This window comes from Lagenorhynchus albirostris, chromosome 16, assembly GCF_949774975.1.
Source record: "Lagenorhynchus albirostris chromosome 16, mLagAlb1.1, whole genome shotgun sequence".
Classification (NCBI taxonomy): Eukaryota; Metazoa; Chordata; class Mammalia; order Artiodactyla; family Delphinidae; genus Lagenorhynchus; species Lagenorhynchus albirostris.
In genome coordinates this window covers 15,647,049-15,662,626 of record NC_083110.1, presented here as the reverse complement: position 1 = coordinate 15,662,626, position 15,578 = coordinate 15,647,049, and the positions used below count along the sequence as shown (strand labels likewise).

The 15,578-nt window shown below is 39.5% G+C and overlaps 1 long non-coding RNA gene across 1 annotated transcript in view; it reads left to right on the top strand.

Moving 5' to 3' along the window:
• Positions 1–13,851, top strand: part of LOC132507068 (uncharacterized) — a 302,523-nt gene extending 288,672 nt beyond the window's left edge. The window contains exon 6 of the long non-coding RNA XR_009536035.1: positions 13,693–13,851. This is a non-coding gene — a long non-coding RNA (uncharacterized LOC132507068). The remainder of the gene's footprint in view (positions 1–13,692) is intronic.
• The last annotated feature ends 1,727 nt before the right edge of the window (positions 13,852–15,578 follow it).

The window sequence follows — 15,578 nt, the reverse complement described above, 5'->3', positions numbered from 1 at the left end:
ATGCCATTGGTATTTTTTTTTTATTTAACATCTTTATTGGAGTATAATTGCTTTACAATGGTATGTTAGCTTCAGCTTCACAACAAAATGAATCAGTTATATACATACATATATTCCCATATCTCTTCCCGCTTGCGTCTCCCTCCCTCCCACCCTCCCTATCCCACCCCTCCAGGCGGTCACAAAGCACCGAGCTCATCTCCCTGTGCTATGCGGCTGCTTCCCACTAGCTATCTACCTTACGTTTGGTAGTGTATATATGTCCATGCCTCTTTATCGCTTTGTCACCGTTTACCCTTCCCCCTCCCCATAACCTCAAGTCCATTCTCTAGTAAGTCTGTGTCTTTATTCCTGTTTCACCCCTAGGTTTTTCATGACATTTTTTTTTTAATTCCATATATATGTGTTAGCATACGGTATTTGTCTCTCTCTTTCTGACTTACTTCACTCTGTATGACAGACTCTAGGTCTATCCACCTCATTACAAATAGCTCAATTTCGTCTCTTTTTATGGCTGAGTAATATTCCATTGTATATATGTGCCACATCTTCTTTATCCATTCATCCGATGATGGACACTTAGGTTGTTTCCATCTCCGGGCTATTGTAAATAGAGCTGCAATGAACATTTTGGTACATGACTCTTTTTGAATTATGGTTTTCTCAGGGTATATGCCCAGTAGTGGGATTGCTGGGTCATATGGTAGTTCTATTTGTAGCTTTTTAAGGAACCTCCATACTGTTCTCCACAGTGGCTGTATCAATTTACATTCCCACCAACAGTGCAAGAGGGTTCCCTTTTCTCCACACCCTCTCCAGCATTTATTGTTTCTAGATTTTTTGATGATGGCCATTCTGACTGGTGTGAGATGATATCTCATTGTAGTTTTGATTTGCATTTCTCTCATGATTAGTGATGTTGAGCATTCTTTCATGTGTTTGTTGGCACTCTGTATATCTTCTTTGGAGAAATGTCTATTTAGGTCTTCTGCCCATTTTTGGATTGGGTTGTTTGTTTTTTTGTTATTAAGCTGCATGAGCTGCTTATAAATTTTGGAGATCAATCCTTTGTCAGTTGCTTCATTTGCAAATATTTTCTCCCATTCTGAGGGTTGTCTTTTGGTCTTCTTTATGGTTTCCTTTGCTGTGCAAAAGCTTTTAAGTTTCGTTAGGTCCCATTTGTTTACTCTTGTTTTTATTTCCATTTCTCTAGGAGGTGGGTCAAAAAGGACCTTGCTGTGATTTATGTCATAGAGTGTTCTGCCTATGTTTTCCTCTAAGAGTTTGATAGTTTCTGGCCTTACATTTAGGTCTTTAATCCATTTTGAGCTTATTTTTGTGTATGGTGTTAGGGAGTGATCTAATTTCATACCTTTACCTGTAGCTGTCCAGTTTTCCCAGCACCACTTATTGAATAGGCTGTCCTTTCTCCACTGTACATTTCTGCCTCCTTTGTCAAAGATAAGGTGACCATATGTGCGTGGGTTTATCTCTGGGCTTTCTATCCTGTTCCATTGATCTATCTTTCTGTTTTTGTGCCAGTACCATACCGTCTTGATAACTGTAGCTTTGTAGTATAGTCTGAAGTCTGGGAGCCTGATTCCTCCAGTTCCTTCTTTCGTTCTCAAAATTGCTTTGGCTATTCGGGGTCTTTTGTGTTTCCATACAAATTGCAAAATTTTTTGTTCTAGTTCTGTGAAAAATGCCAGTGGTAGTTTGATAGGGATTGCATTGAATCTATAGATTGCTTTCGGTAGTAGAGTCATTTTCACAATGTTGATTCTTCCAATCCAAGAACATGGTATATCTCTCCATCTATTTGTATCGTCTTTAATTTCTTTCATCAGTGTCTTATAATTTTCTGCATACAGATCTTTTGTCTCCTTAGGTAGGTTTATTCCTAGATATTTTATTCTTTTTGTTGCAATGGTAAATGGGAGTGTTTTCTTGATTTCACTTTCAGATTTTTCATCATTAGTATATAGGAATGCCAGAGATTTCTGTGCATTAATTTTGTATCCTGCCACTTTACCAAATTCATTGATTAGCTCTAGTAGTTTTCTGGTAGCATCTTTAGGGTTCTCTATGTATAGGATCATGTCATCTGCAAACAGTGACAGCTTTACTTCTTCTTTTCCGATTTGGATTCCTTTTATTTCCTTTTCTTCTCTGATTGCTGTGGCTAAAACTTCCAAAACTATGTTGAATAAGAGTGGTGAGAGTGGGCAACCTTGTCTTGTTCCTGATCTTAGTGGAAATGCTTTCAGTTTTTCACCATTGAGGATGATGTTTGCTGTGGGCTTGTCATATATGGCCTTTATTATGTTGAGGAAAGTTCCCTCTATGCCTACTTTCTGCAGGGTTTTTATCATAAATGGGTGTTGAATTTTGTCAAAAGCTTTCTCTGCATCTATTGAGATGATCATATGGTTTTTCTCCTTCAGTTTGTTAATATGGTTTATCACATTGATAGATTTGCGTATATTGAAGAATCCTTGCATTCCTGGAATAAACCCCACTTGATCATGGTGTATGATCCTTTTAATGTGCTGTTGGATTCTGTTTGCTAGTATTTTGTTGAGGATTTTTGCATCTATGTTCATCAGTGATATTGGCCTGTAGTTTTCTTTCTTTGTGACATCCTTGTCTGGTTTTGGTATCAAGGTGATGGTGGCCTCGTAGAAGGAGTTTGGGAGTGTTCCTCCCTCTGCTATATTTTGGAAGAGTTTGAGAAGGATAGGTGTTAGCTCTTCTCTAAATGTTTGATAGAATTCGCCTGTGAAGCCATCTGGTCCTGGGCTTTTCTTTGTTGGAAGATTTTTAATCACAGTTTCAATTTCAGTGCTTGTGATTGGTCTGTTCATATTTTCTATTTCTTCCTGATTCAGTCTTGGCAGGTTGTGCATTTCCAAGAATTTGTCCATTTCTTCCAGATTGTCCATTTTATTGGCATAGAGTTGCTTGTAGTAATCTCTCATGATCTCTTTTATTTCTGCAGTGTCAGTTGTTACCTCTCCTTTTTCATTTCTAATTCTATTGATTTGAGTCTTCTCCCTTTTTTTCTTGATGAGTCTGGCTAGTGGTTTATCTATTTTGTTTATCTTCTCAAAGAACCAGCTTTTAGTTTTATTGATCTTTGCTATTGTTTCCTTCATTTCTTTTTCATTTATTTCTGATCTGATTTTTATGATTTCTTTCCTTCTGCTAGCTTTGGGGTTTTTTTGTTCTTCTTTCTCTAATTGCTTGAGGTGCAAGGTTAGGTTGTTTATTCGAGATGTTTCCTGCTTCTTAAGGTGGGCTTGTATTGCTATAAACTTCCCCCTTAGAACTGCTTTTGCTGCATCCCACAGGTTTTGGGTCGTTGTGTCTCCATTGTCGTTTGTTTCTAGGTATTTTTTGATTTCCTCTTTGATTTCTTCAGTGGTCACTTCATTATTAAGTAGTGTATTGTTTAGCCTCCATGTGTTTGTATTTTTTACAGATCTTTTCCTGTAATTGATATCTAGTCTCATGGTGTTGTGGTCAGAAAAGATACTTGATACAATTTCAATTTTCTTAAATTTACCAAGGCTTGATTTGTGACCCAAGATATGATCTATCCTGGAGAATGTTCCATGAGCACTTGAGAAAAATGTGTATTCTGTTGTTTTTGGATGGAATGTCCTATAAATATCAATTAACTCCATCTCATTTAATGTATCATTTAAAGCTTGTGTTTCCTTATTTATTTTCATTTTGGATGATCTGTCCATTGGTGAAAGTGGGGTGTTAAAGTCCCCTACTATGAATGTGTTACTGTCGATTTCCCCTTTTATGGTTGTCAGTATTTGCCTTATGTATTGAGGTGCACCTAAGTTGGGTGCATAAATATTTACAATTGTTATATCTTCCTCTTGGATCGATCCCTTGATCATTATGTAGTGTCCTTCTTTGTCTCTTCTAATAGACTTTGTTTTAAAGTCTATTTTGTCTGATATGAGAATTGCTACTCCAGCTTTCTTTTGGTTTCCATTTGCATGAAATACCTTTTTCCATCCCCTTACTTTCAGTCTGTATGTGTCTCTAGGTCTGAAGTGGGTCTCTTGTAGACAGCAAATATGTGGGTCTTGTTTTTGTATCCATTCAGCCAATCTGTGTCTTTTGGTGGGAGCATTTAGTCCATTTACATTTAAGGTAATTATCGATATGTGTGTTCCTATTCCCATTTTCTTAATTGTTTTGGGTTCATTATTGTAGGTCCTTTCCTTCTTTTGTGTTTCTTGCCTAGAGAAGTTCCTTTAGCAGTTGTTGTAGAGCTGGTTTGGTGGTGCTGAACTCTCTCAGCTTTTGCTTGTCTGTAAAGGTTTTAATTTCTCCATCAAATCTGAATGAGATCCTTGCTGGGTAAAGTAATCTTGGTTGCAGGTTTTTCTCCTTCAACACTTTCAATATGTCCTGCCACTCCCTTCTGGCTTGCAGAGTTTCTGCTGAAAGATCAGCTGTTAACCTTATGGGGATTCCCTTGTGTGTTATTTGTTGTTTTTCCCTTGCTGCTTTTAATATGTTCTCTTTGTATTTAATTTTTGACAGTTTGATTAATATGTGTCTTGGCGTATTTCTCCTTGGATTTATCCTGTATGGGACTCTCTGTGCTTCCTGGACTTGATTAACTATTTCTTTTCCCATATTAGGGAAGTTTTCAACTATAATCTCTTCAAATATTTTCTCAGTCCCTTTCTTTTTCTCTTCTTCTTCTGGAACCCCTATAATTCGAATGTTGGTGCGTTTAATGTTGTCCCAGAGGTCTCTGAGACTGTCCTCAGTTCTTTTCATTCTTTTTTCTTTTTTCTGCTCTGCAGTAGTTATTTCCACTATTTTATCTTCCAGGTCACTTATCCGTTCTTCTGCCTCAGTTATTCTGCTATTGATCCCATCTAGAGTATTTTTAATTTCATTTATTGTGTTGTTCATCGTTGCTTGTTTCATCTTTAGTTCTTCTAGGTCCTTGTTAACTGATTCTTGCAATTTGTCCATTCTATTGTCCATTCTATCTCCAAGATTTCGGATCAACCTTACTATCATTATTCTGAATTCTTTTTCAGGTAGACTGCCTATTTCCTCTTCATTTGTTAGGTCTGGTGGGTTTTTATCTTGCTCCTTCATCTGCTGTGTGTTTTTCTGTCTTTTCATTTTGCTTATCTTACTGTGTTTGGGGTCTCCTTTTTTGCAGGCTGAAGGTTCGTAGTTCCTGTTGTTTTTTGTGTCTGTCCCCAGTGGCTAAGGTTGGTTCAGTGGGTTGTGTAGGCTTCCTGGTGGAGGGTACTAGTGCCTGTGTTCTGGTGTATGAGGCTGGATCTTGTCTTTCTGGTGGGCAGGTCCACGTCTGGTGGTGTGTTTTGGGGTGTCTGTAGACTTACTATGATTTTGGGCAGCCTCTCTGCTAATGGGTGGGGTTGTGTTCCTGTCTTGCTAGTTGTTTGGCATAGGATGCCTAGCACTGTAGCTTGCTGGTCGTTGAGTGAAGCTGGGTGCTGGCGTTGAGATGGAGATCTCTCGGAGATTTTTGCTGTTTGATAGTATGTGCAGCTGGGAGGCCTCTTGTGGACCAGTGTCCTGAAGTTGGCTCTCCCACCTCAGAGGCACAGCACTGACTCCTGGCTGCAGCACCAAGAGCCTTTCATCCACAGGGCTCCTTAATTTGGGATGATTCGTTGTCTATTCAGGTATTCCACAGATGCAGGGTATATCAAGTTGATTGTGGAGCTTTAATCCGCTGCTTCTGAGGCTGCTGGGAGAGATTTCCCTTTCTCTTCTTTGTTCTGACAGTTCCCAGGGGCTCAGCTTTGGATTTGGCCCCGCCTGTGCGTGTAGGTCGCCGGAGGGCGTCTGTTCTTTGCTCAGACAGGACGGGGTTAAAGGAGCCGCTGATTCGGAGGCTCTGGCTCACCCAGGCCGGGGGGTAGGGAGGGTCACGGAGTGCGGGGCGGGCCTGCAGCGGCAGAGGCCGTGACGCTGCAGCCTGAGGGCGCCGTGCGCTCTCCCGGGGGAGCCGTCCCTGGATCCCGGGACCCTGGCAGTGGCGGGCTGCACAGGCTCCCCGGAAGGGCGTGTGGCTAGTGACCTGTGCTCGCACACAGGCCTCCTGACGGCGGCAGCAGCGGCCTCAGCGTCCCATGTCCGTCTCTGGGCTCCGCAATCTTAGCCGCGGCTCGCGCCCATCCCTGGAGCCCTCTCAAGCAGCGCTCTTAATCCCCTCTCCTCGTGCACCAGGAAACAAAGAGGGACGTAAAAGTCTCTTGCCTCTTCGGCAGGTCCAGACCCCTCCCCGGACTCTCTCCCGGCCAGCCGCGGCGCACCAACGCCCTGCAGGCTGTGTTCACGCCGCCAACCTCAGTCCTCTCCCGGCGCTCCGACAAAAGCCGGAGCCTCAGCTCCCAGTCCCGCCCGCCCCGGCGGGCGAGCAGACAAGCCTCTCGGCTGGTGAGTGCCGGTCGGCCCGATCCTCTGCGCTGGAATCTGTCCGCTTTGCCCTCCGCACCCCTGTTGCTGTGTTCTCCTCCGCGGCTCCCAAGCTCCCCCACTCCGCCTCCCGAAGTCTCCACCCGCGAAGGGGCTTCCTAGTGTGTGGACACTTTTCCTCCTTCACAGCTCTCTCCCGCTGGTGTAGGACCCGTCCCTATCCTTTTGTTCTGTTTAGTTTTTTCTTTTGCCCTAACCAGGTACGTGGGGGGTTCCTTGCCTTTTGGGAGGTCTGAGGTCTTCTGCCAGCGTTCAGTAGGTGCTCCGTAGGAGTTGTTCCACGCGTAGATGTACTTCTGGTGTATCTGTGGAGAGGAAGGTGATCTCCGCGTCTTACTCTTCCGCCATCTTCCCGGAAGTCCTCCAGCCTTGACTCTTTCAAGCAATAAATTCTCTTTTCAAGCAATAAAACATTTCTTAAATTGATGTGTGTGGAAATCTGGATATTTAGCAACTAGGAAATTCTTTGGTGAGCTTAACAGGTCTCAAATCTCTAGATCTCTCACGAAACTCCTTGGTTAGTCTGGAGGGTATCGAGGTCCTGACTCTCCGGAGAGCCTCAACCTCTGCTACCCTGCCATTGGTATTTTGATAGGGATTGCACTGAATCTGTAGATAGCCTTGCATCATATGCTCATTATGGCAATAGTAATTATTCCAATCCATGAACACAGTATGGGTTGTGAATGATTTTAAGACAGTCATGGCTACAGTATAACAATATTTCTATTCAAGCATTCTTTAGCACCATGCAGCTGTGGGAAAACTTAATTGACCTGACCATGTTTTCTTATATAGTTACTAAGGCAGGTCTTTCATGTTCCAATAAACATGTGACTCCAGACTAGCATTGTCCAAGAGAGATATAATGGGAGTCACATATGGAATTTAAACTTTTCTAGTAGCCACATTTTTCAAAAGGTAAAAAAAAAAGGGAATGTATTGTATTTAACATGATATATCCAAAATATTAACATTTCAACATGTAATCAACATAAAAAAATTAAATATTTACTTTTTTTTTGCACTAAGCCTTCAAAATTTGGTGAGTATTATTCACTTACAGCACATCTCAGTTTGGACTAGCCACATGTCAAGAGCTCAGTAGCCACATGTGACTAGTGACTGCCACATCTAAACTGTCTAGCACAGATCTAAACTGTCACCAGTTTGACATAATGATTTTCCTTTAACCTATTATTTTTTGAAAACTGCACCTTAACCTTATTGCAAGAACTGCTGACAGTGTTTCATCTAACCTATCACAGAACATCATACATATCTTCAGGTGAAGCAAAAATAAATTTTACAGAACAATGAAAATTTGGTGGCACTCCTATTAAAGAGTCATAGTATGTCAGTGTGTCCTGACATACCTATTAGGAACCACTGGTATAGTGAGGGAAGGAGGGGTTGAGGAGGAAACAAAATGTTTCTAAAAAAAGATTCAACCCAAAATTATCAGAATGTCTCTTTGATGTCTTCAATAATAAATTGTCAACCTAAAGCACTTTGGAGCATCTGGTTCAGCCTCCTTCATTTAATAGAAATAGAGACCCAGAAAAGTTAGTGTCTGGTTCAAGGTCAGCAAGAAGCTAGTGCCAGGACTTAATGTCTAATAGAACATTGAGGGTTTAATTTAGATCAGGAGAGTTAAAGGACCAGGAAACTATATAAATGTATAATATATGCGATGTGTGTATAATTATACACATTTTAGGCTTATTTTAAAAGTATGAAGGCAGAGTGCAGGGTGATTTAAATAACCTTCATCCGAAACTGTTTTATATTTTCATCACCAAGATGTTTTAAGACTATTCATTGTTATTATGTTTTCTGTGTAAATAATATTTGCTTTAGAGTTTAGAAATGCCCCTATGTTGAAAAAAAAAAAAAAACTAAATTAACTATGGACATAGGGCTTGAAGGAAAGTGCTTTTGCCTTCTGGTAGAATAATTCACATTTTTGAACAACAGCCAAAACACTTAAAGAACATGCATTTTCATTCTGCATTTAATGTAACAAACAACAACAGAAAACATAATTTAGACACACTTCCCCTTATTAATTTGCTTTTCTGAAGTCAGTTGTAAATATGTTGATTCCCCTCTCTCCCTTTGTTTTTCTCCTGGGATGGTGCCTAACCACAGTGAGGCCGTAATTGGAGAACATAGAAGGATTGATTTGAAAATGTCACGAATGTTGTTAATATACTCCCATTGACATAAAAGTTTCATTAATTCATTCTGCAGGCAATCAAGTTCACCATATTGTAGAGAATGGAACTAAATGGCTGAAAAGACAGATAAAAGGCATTTTTGATTATTTTAATTTTAAAGTAAAATAGCAAAAAATGTAAATCTCAGGGTTAGAGTTGCCAAAATGCATTAGGCCTTTATGTATACAACATTTCAGCTAAACAGTTCTGGAAAAAAGTCCTTTGACCACTAGTTATCTCAATTCACTGCTAAATCTTCAGTTATAATTTAATCTATGCAGATTTCAATGACTTTGTTTTAGCGATCTAAATTTTTTTAAAAAAGGAAATAAACTGCATATTCCTTAAATCACCCAGTCAAGGTCAAGTTTATAACTGATATTAAATTGACTTGATTTTCACAGTTGCTTTCAATTAGATCAAAATGGCTCTTTTGGGAATGTACAAAAAACAGAAAGGTATAAAATTCTTTTTAAAGTGGATGAAAAGGTACCCACAACTTCATTAGCTGTATTTTTCCATTACATACTATTTATTAGAATAGTGTGTCAATAGCCTTGATCATACATGGTCTAGAAGTCAAACTTATATTGAGAAATTTTTTACTTTGCCATACAATTCCCCCATTAAGATTTCATTTGTCAACTGAGAAAAATGTGAGTGCGTCTATGACATACCATGTAGTTAAACTCTGCATGAAATTTATAGTCTGGCTAATGAAGTCACTACAGAATTATGGAAGCTCTTTGTCACAAACTACTTAAAATATAAGATGAAGTTCAAAGATCTTTACATAGCTTGGAATTACTTATTAGAATGTGCTACTTTTACTCTCAGTATCTCAGACAGTCAATTACAACTTATCTAGTAACTGTAGTGAATAGTTAATGCTCATATGCCTTGAGTAAGTGGGTTGTTTTTTTTGAGGAAATCAAGGAAAGGAGGCTACATTTTACTTCTGGACGGTTTAGAGCCTGGCTTAGCTGAGAGAACGGAAATATGGAAGAGACTAGAGTGGGGTTCAGAGATGCACTGAAAGAGGAACCTGAAGCCAGAAATGAGGATAGAATTGGAGCCCTGGGGAAGGCGCATAAATCTGGAGAGGCCTGTGGTTGGAGGGGCTCTAGCTGACTTCTGGAATGCAGAGATCTAATGAGAACCCCCTGCCCACTTAAAGACTGATTCAGAAGTCTGCATGTGGGTGTGGCTGAAAAGAGAAGGCCTTTCATTCTCAGCTACGAAGAAAGTCTCTCTGAACCTTACATTCCTAAAACTATAGTGCATTCAAATTTTACCCAAGCAGTGCTCACCATATCATAGGTACCTATTAAATAAAATTCAAAAACCAGTTGAGCAAAGCTAAGGGAGTTTGGCACAATTCTAGAGATGAGTCTATGCTCACGTGTAGGCCCACACAGGAACAGTTAAACAGTAACTAAGCAAGAATGGGGCAGTCAAAATCAGTAAAACAAGGATCTTCACTGAGACAAATCAGATCTGCACATAGTGACTTGGCATGCTTTTCCTAACCGATTTATGCTGGGAGGTAATTTTTCTTTCAGCCAACACAGGTATTCATACATATTCCAGTACACTGTACATTCAAAAGAAAACTAAATCTGGGTTAAATCAGTAGTAATACACTAATTACTGAAGAAGTTAGATTCTTTTCTCAAGATACCCAAGAACAATTTCCGAATAAACCAACCACAAAATCTACCACTGCTTTGGTGGTAACTGGCTTTTGAAAATGGCATTTTTACTGGACTGGATGTCACTAAGGACATCCTTCCTCCTTTAAAAACAAATTAGAATGATAGCATATTCCTATTTAATCAGCAAGTTATCATTCAATACCTTCTCTATGAATCATCTAGAGGTAATGAGGAGTATTATCTACATGGGAAGACAAGACAAACATATTAATTTAATACATATTTTCTTAATATATATGCAAACCCTACATGGCTGTCCTCCCATGGGAAGACGCTATTATTGTCACATACAAACTTTTGAGGTCTAACTCAGCATAGGCTTAGCCCCAAATAGTAAATCCACCTCACTAAGCATTAGCAAACAATGTAGATTTACTGAAACTTTTGTGAGCACACAGGAAACAGGGTTTTAACTGTATACCACATAGAAAACAACCTCAAGGAGCTCCTTTTTGAACCTTTTTAAAATTTTCTCCCATAGCTTTTTTTAGGTACCAGTTACTGAGCCTCCATTTCCCATCAGAACCCATTCCCCAAATCTCCATTATTGTCCCAAACAATTCAGCTCTAATCCTAAAGTGGTGTGCACTCCAAGACAAAGCAAAAGCTGGTAAAATTAACCAGGCCAAAGCTCAGTGGAAGTCAGCTAAGCAACTATATCCCAACATGCCCCTTGGGGTGAGGATGTCATCCCCAACCCACATGGCTTATCTAATTATTCACCTAACAGAAACAAACATTGCTGGCTTAGGGGATGGGGAGAGAAATTCTCTGCTAAGGAAAAAAAAAAAGAATTTTCTCCATGTCTTTGCTTTTACAATATGCAAGTCACCATAGCAAGTGCCGTGGAACATATAAACTTGTATAAGACATAGTATGTGGGAGATTTACTAATGATCCATTTATGATCCTCTCTGTGACAGGAAAGCAGGGAGTTCCTGTATATAGGGAATTTCCTACAGAATGTTGTTGTAAGTTACTCAGCTTTGGGAAGGAATATGGAAAAATCAAGGTAAATATGTTTTGGTTTGGAATGTACTGATTTGACATTAGTGAATCAAATAGATTTTTGTGTTGGTCAATGAGACCTGGCCATAAAAATGTCCCAAATTACTAGTATTTGCATTCCTAGACAATGTTAAGCAGTTGATCCAACAACCTAGGTCCAATAACCAATAGGCTAGGTAGGCAGAGTCTATGTTCTGATGAATAGGAGCAGGAAGGTCTAAAAAAGAAAACTGAAGCAGCGACTTGCCTTGTAATATAAGGAATCATGTTATGGAAGTCTTCCTACTTTGGGTTGAGGGCTTCTAGTCTGTGGCCAATGGGAAACCACTGTTAGTTCATGAAGAGGGAAGTGAAGTGATATAACTGGTTTTTGTGAAGACTACTTTGAAAACTCTCTACAAAGTCTCTCTCTAGCTTAGAAGTAGCAGAGAAAGAAGGCAGGGAGGCCAAGTATGAGGGTCTAGATAGGTAGTGTGAGAGAAAGGAATGGATACACAAATGCTGAGAATTGCTTTGAAAACGTTTCCTAAAAATTGCTGACTGATCAGAATTAGAGGAAGAAGTGAAAAAGGGAAGAGTCAAATACAACTCTGATTTGGATCTCACGTTACTGAGGTAACAGTAATGGCATTTATAGAAATGGGGAACTTGAGATGAGAGGCCAATCTGAGGTTGGGATTAGTCAAAATTAGTCAGTCAACAAATATTTACTACATGCCAATCACTGGGCAAGGTGCCAGGGACACAGGAGCAAGCAGAGCTGACATGATCTTTGAACTCACAGAGCTCACAGATGGGGAAAGACCAACATTACATAAATGATTAATATAGTTTATATGTAACATAATAGGGGTAATAAATTCTGTAGAAAGAATAACCTACATTTTGTGTGGTAGTTTCAGATTTAGAAATGTTCAAGCCACTTTTTATTTTTGAATGACTACAGAGAGGAGAAAAAGGAGCAAGCAGCAGTCAGCGCTCAGAAATCAGCCTGTATTCATAGCAGCATTATTCACAATAGCCAAAAAGTGGGAGCAACACAGGTGTCTATCAACTAATGAGTACGTAAATAAAATGCAGGACATCCATACAATGGAATATTATTCAATTATAAAGACGTATGAGGTTCTTAGTCATGTTATAACATGGATGAACTTTGAAAAATTATGCTCAGTGAAAGAAGTCAGTCACAAAGCATCACAGATTGTATAATTCCATTTATATGAAATGTCCAGAATAGGCAAATCCATCAGGACACAAAGCCGATTTTTGGTTTCCTAGGGCTGGGGCTTGGGAAGATTGAGGAGTGACAGCCAAAAGATACAGGATTTCTTGTCAGGGTGATGAAAATGTACTAAAATTGATTATGGAGATGGGTGCACAACTCTGAATAGACTCAAAACCATTTAATTTTATACTTCAAATGGATGAATTGTATGGTATGTAGATTATATCACAATAGAACTGTTTTTTTAATCACCTTGTATGGTAGAATAAAGAGGTCAGCAATAGGAGAGAAAATGTTTATTAAAAACCCAGGAGTTCATTTTGAGTTCAGTTATATGTAAAGTGGTTAAAAATAGGTACAGTTCAGGAACAGTCATTATTTTCTACGCTAGCCATGATTTATGATTTTCTACAATTATCTAAATATTGAGGTTTAAATGTCAGATGGGCAAAGACAAGCTCTGACCTAAAACTATATAACAACTTTGGATGCTAGAGAACAGAGCATATCACATTTGGTCATACTTAGGACATTTGCTTAGTCACTGAGTTATCTAACCAAACTTCTTAATTTAGCTAAGCTGTAAATTCAGATTCCCTATAACCATTTTACAACACGGTTTCTGAAAAACAAAAATTTTTAGTCCCAATTGTCGTGCTTCATAACTTTCCTTTAACTGAAACTGATTTCCTTCTCAAAGGGAAACCAGTTTTGGTTTTTTTTTTTTAATATTTTTCTTTCTCAAAGAGATATTTAAATTTCTTTTTTCTGCCAGGTCTAAGAACCTAAGTGGGGATCTGATCTAGTCTGGGTGGTCATGGAATGCTTCCATAAGGAAGTGAAATTTAAATTGTGATCTGTAGGAGTTTGATAGGCAGAGAAAAAAGAAGGAAAAAATGTCCATCAGAGAGAAAAGCATGTGATTGGATCCTGGAACAGAAGAGATCCTGGTACATGTTGAAAGTTGTGGATATATTAGAGGTAAGGAACTAACCAAATAGCATTGTCTGGTGGTTGGTTTTAGATACTGGATTAGAGATCAGGATTAAAGAAGAATCTTGAGATGTCATCAAAACAGAAGTAACCACTGAGAAGAAAGAGAGCAGGAAGTAAGAACTGCGACTGGAGAAATGCCCACAACTACAGAGAAAGCTGGGAAGAGGAGCCGCTGTGTGAACAATTGGACAGGTAGGAGGGAAATCAGGGAAGAGCAAAGGTACAGGAATGAAAAAGAGGAGACAGTTTCAAGATGGGCACAGTGATCAGTTGTGTCAGATGCTAGCGATATTATTGAAGGGGAATGAAGATCAGAAAAGGCCTGGAATTTGTCAATATAAGTTCAAGAGACTTTAAATTTTTAAATAATTGTCTAACTCTCCCTCCCCACATTAAGAAATGGGTAGAATCGCTGAGAATCAAAAACCCAACACTACATCTCACTACAGGACCAAGAGGATCAAATCATAATGAACCTGACATGCTTCCCCCTACAAAGTGAGTTTTTGTAGTGATGTGTGTTCTAGCTGATACTAATGCAGGGGAAATAAATAAAAAGAGAGTGTATCTTTTGCAGACATATCCCCCAAAAGCTCAAAGAGTTATTTTGGAGGACAAAATTAGGTTTACCTTGAGAATTTTTTTTAGACTCCAATGAAAACAAAGACTAATTTAGAATCCAGGGGTTGATTTTACCATTTGTTATTTCTTACAATGGGATTTAGCATAGAAAGTCATTTAACGCTGAACAGAAACAGTTGAGTTACTTGTCAATTTTCAATGGCTTTTTTTTTCTGTGTTCATTTATTTATCCTTGCATCAACAATTACTTGAGCCTTACCATATGTAAAGTGAAAGGCTTCACTTCCCTTTGGAAACAGACCTCCGTATTGAGTACAGTATTTCCAAAAACACAAAGAGTCTTCTGATTCAGAGGAAGTGACATGATGGTCTATATTTCAACAGTTCTTTTACAACAGTTCTTGTGAACTAACAAGACTTTGTGGGATGACACCATGAAATTGGGCTTTAAACCCATGTGGGGGCTGAGGAGCAGCAGGATAACTGTGAGGCCCCTTTGGGTGTTGGATTCGTTTCCTGTCACTACAAATTACCACAAACTTCTTGTCATGAAAGGACACGAATTTATTCTCTCACAGTTCTGGAGACTATGAGTCCAAAATCATTTCACTGAGCTAAACTCAAGAGTGTGGGCAGGGATGGCTCCTTCTGGAGGCTCTGGGGGAAAATCTACTTCCTTGCCTTTTCCAGCTTCTGGAGGATGCCTGCACGCCTCGGCTCATGACTTCTTCCCCTCGTCACTACAGTCTCTTGCTTTCATTATTACTTCTCCTACTTCCTCCTTTGACCTTCTTGGCTCCCGCATACAAGGACCCTTGTGATTACATTTAGGGCCCATCCAGATCAAGCAAGATAATCTCCTCATCTCAAGGTCCTTAACCCAGTCATATTTGTAAGTCTCTTTCACCACACAGTATACACAGGTTCTGAGAATTAGTTGCAGGTGGCTTTGTGGGGCCATTATTCATCCTACCATGGGTGTATTTCCAGTCCCAGATTTCCCTCCTCTGAGAATTACCTCTTCATCCACAACAGGGATGGAACCCTGCAGCCGTATACTATACCTCTTGGCCAGAGCTATTTGAACTATGAATGAACACTCTCTCCAGTGGATTTATAATTAGGAGACAGAGGCCAGCAAGACCCTGCTGGAGTTACCCAACTCAGCTGCAGAGAGACCGGAAGCCCAGGTGGGATTTTAGCTTTGTCTCAGGGTAACTTTTGAATGCATGTGCTAATTTAACAAGTTGCCTACTATTAAGCTGTAAACACTGAAAGGATGGAAGCCAATTTAATCTGCATTTCAATCTCAAACCTTATTTATCTTGTTTA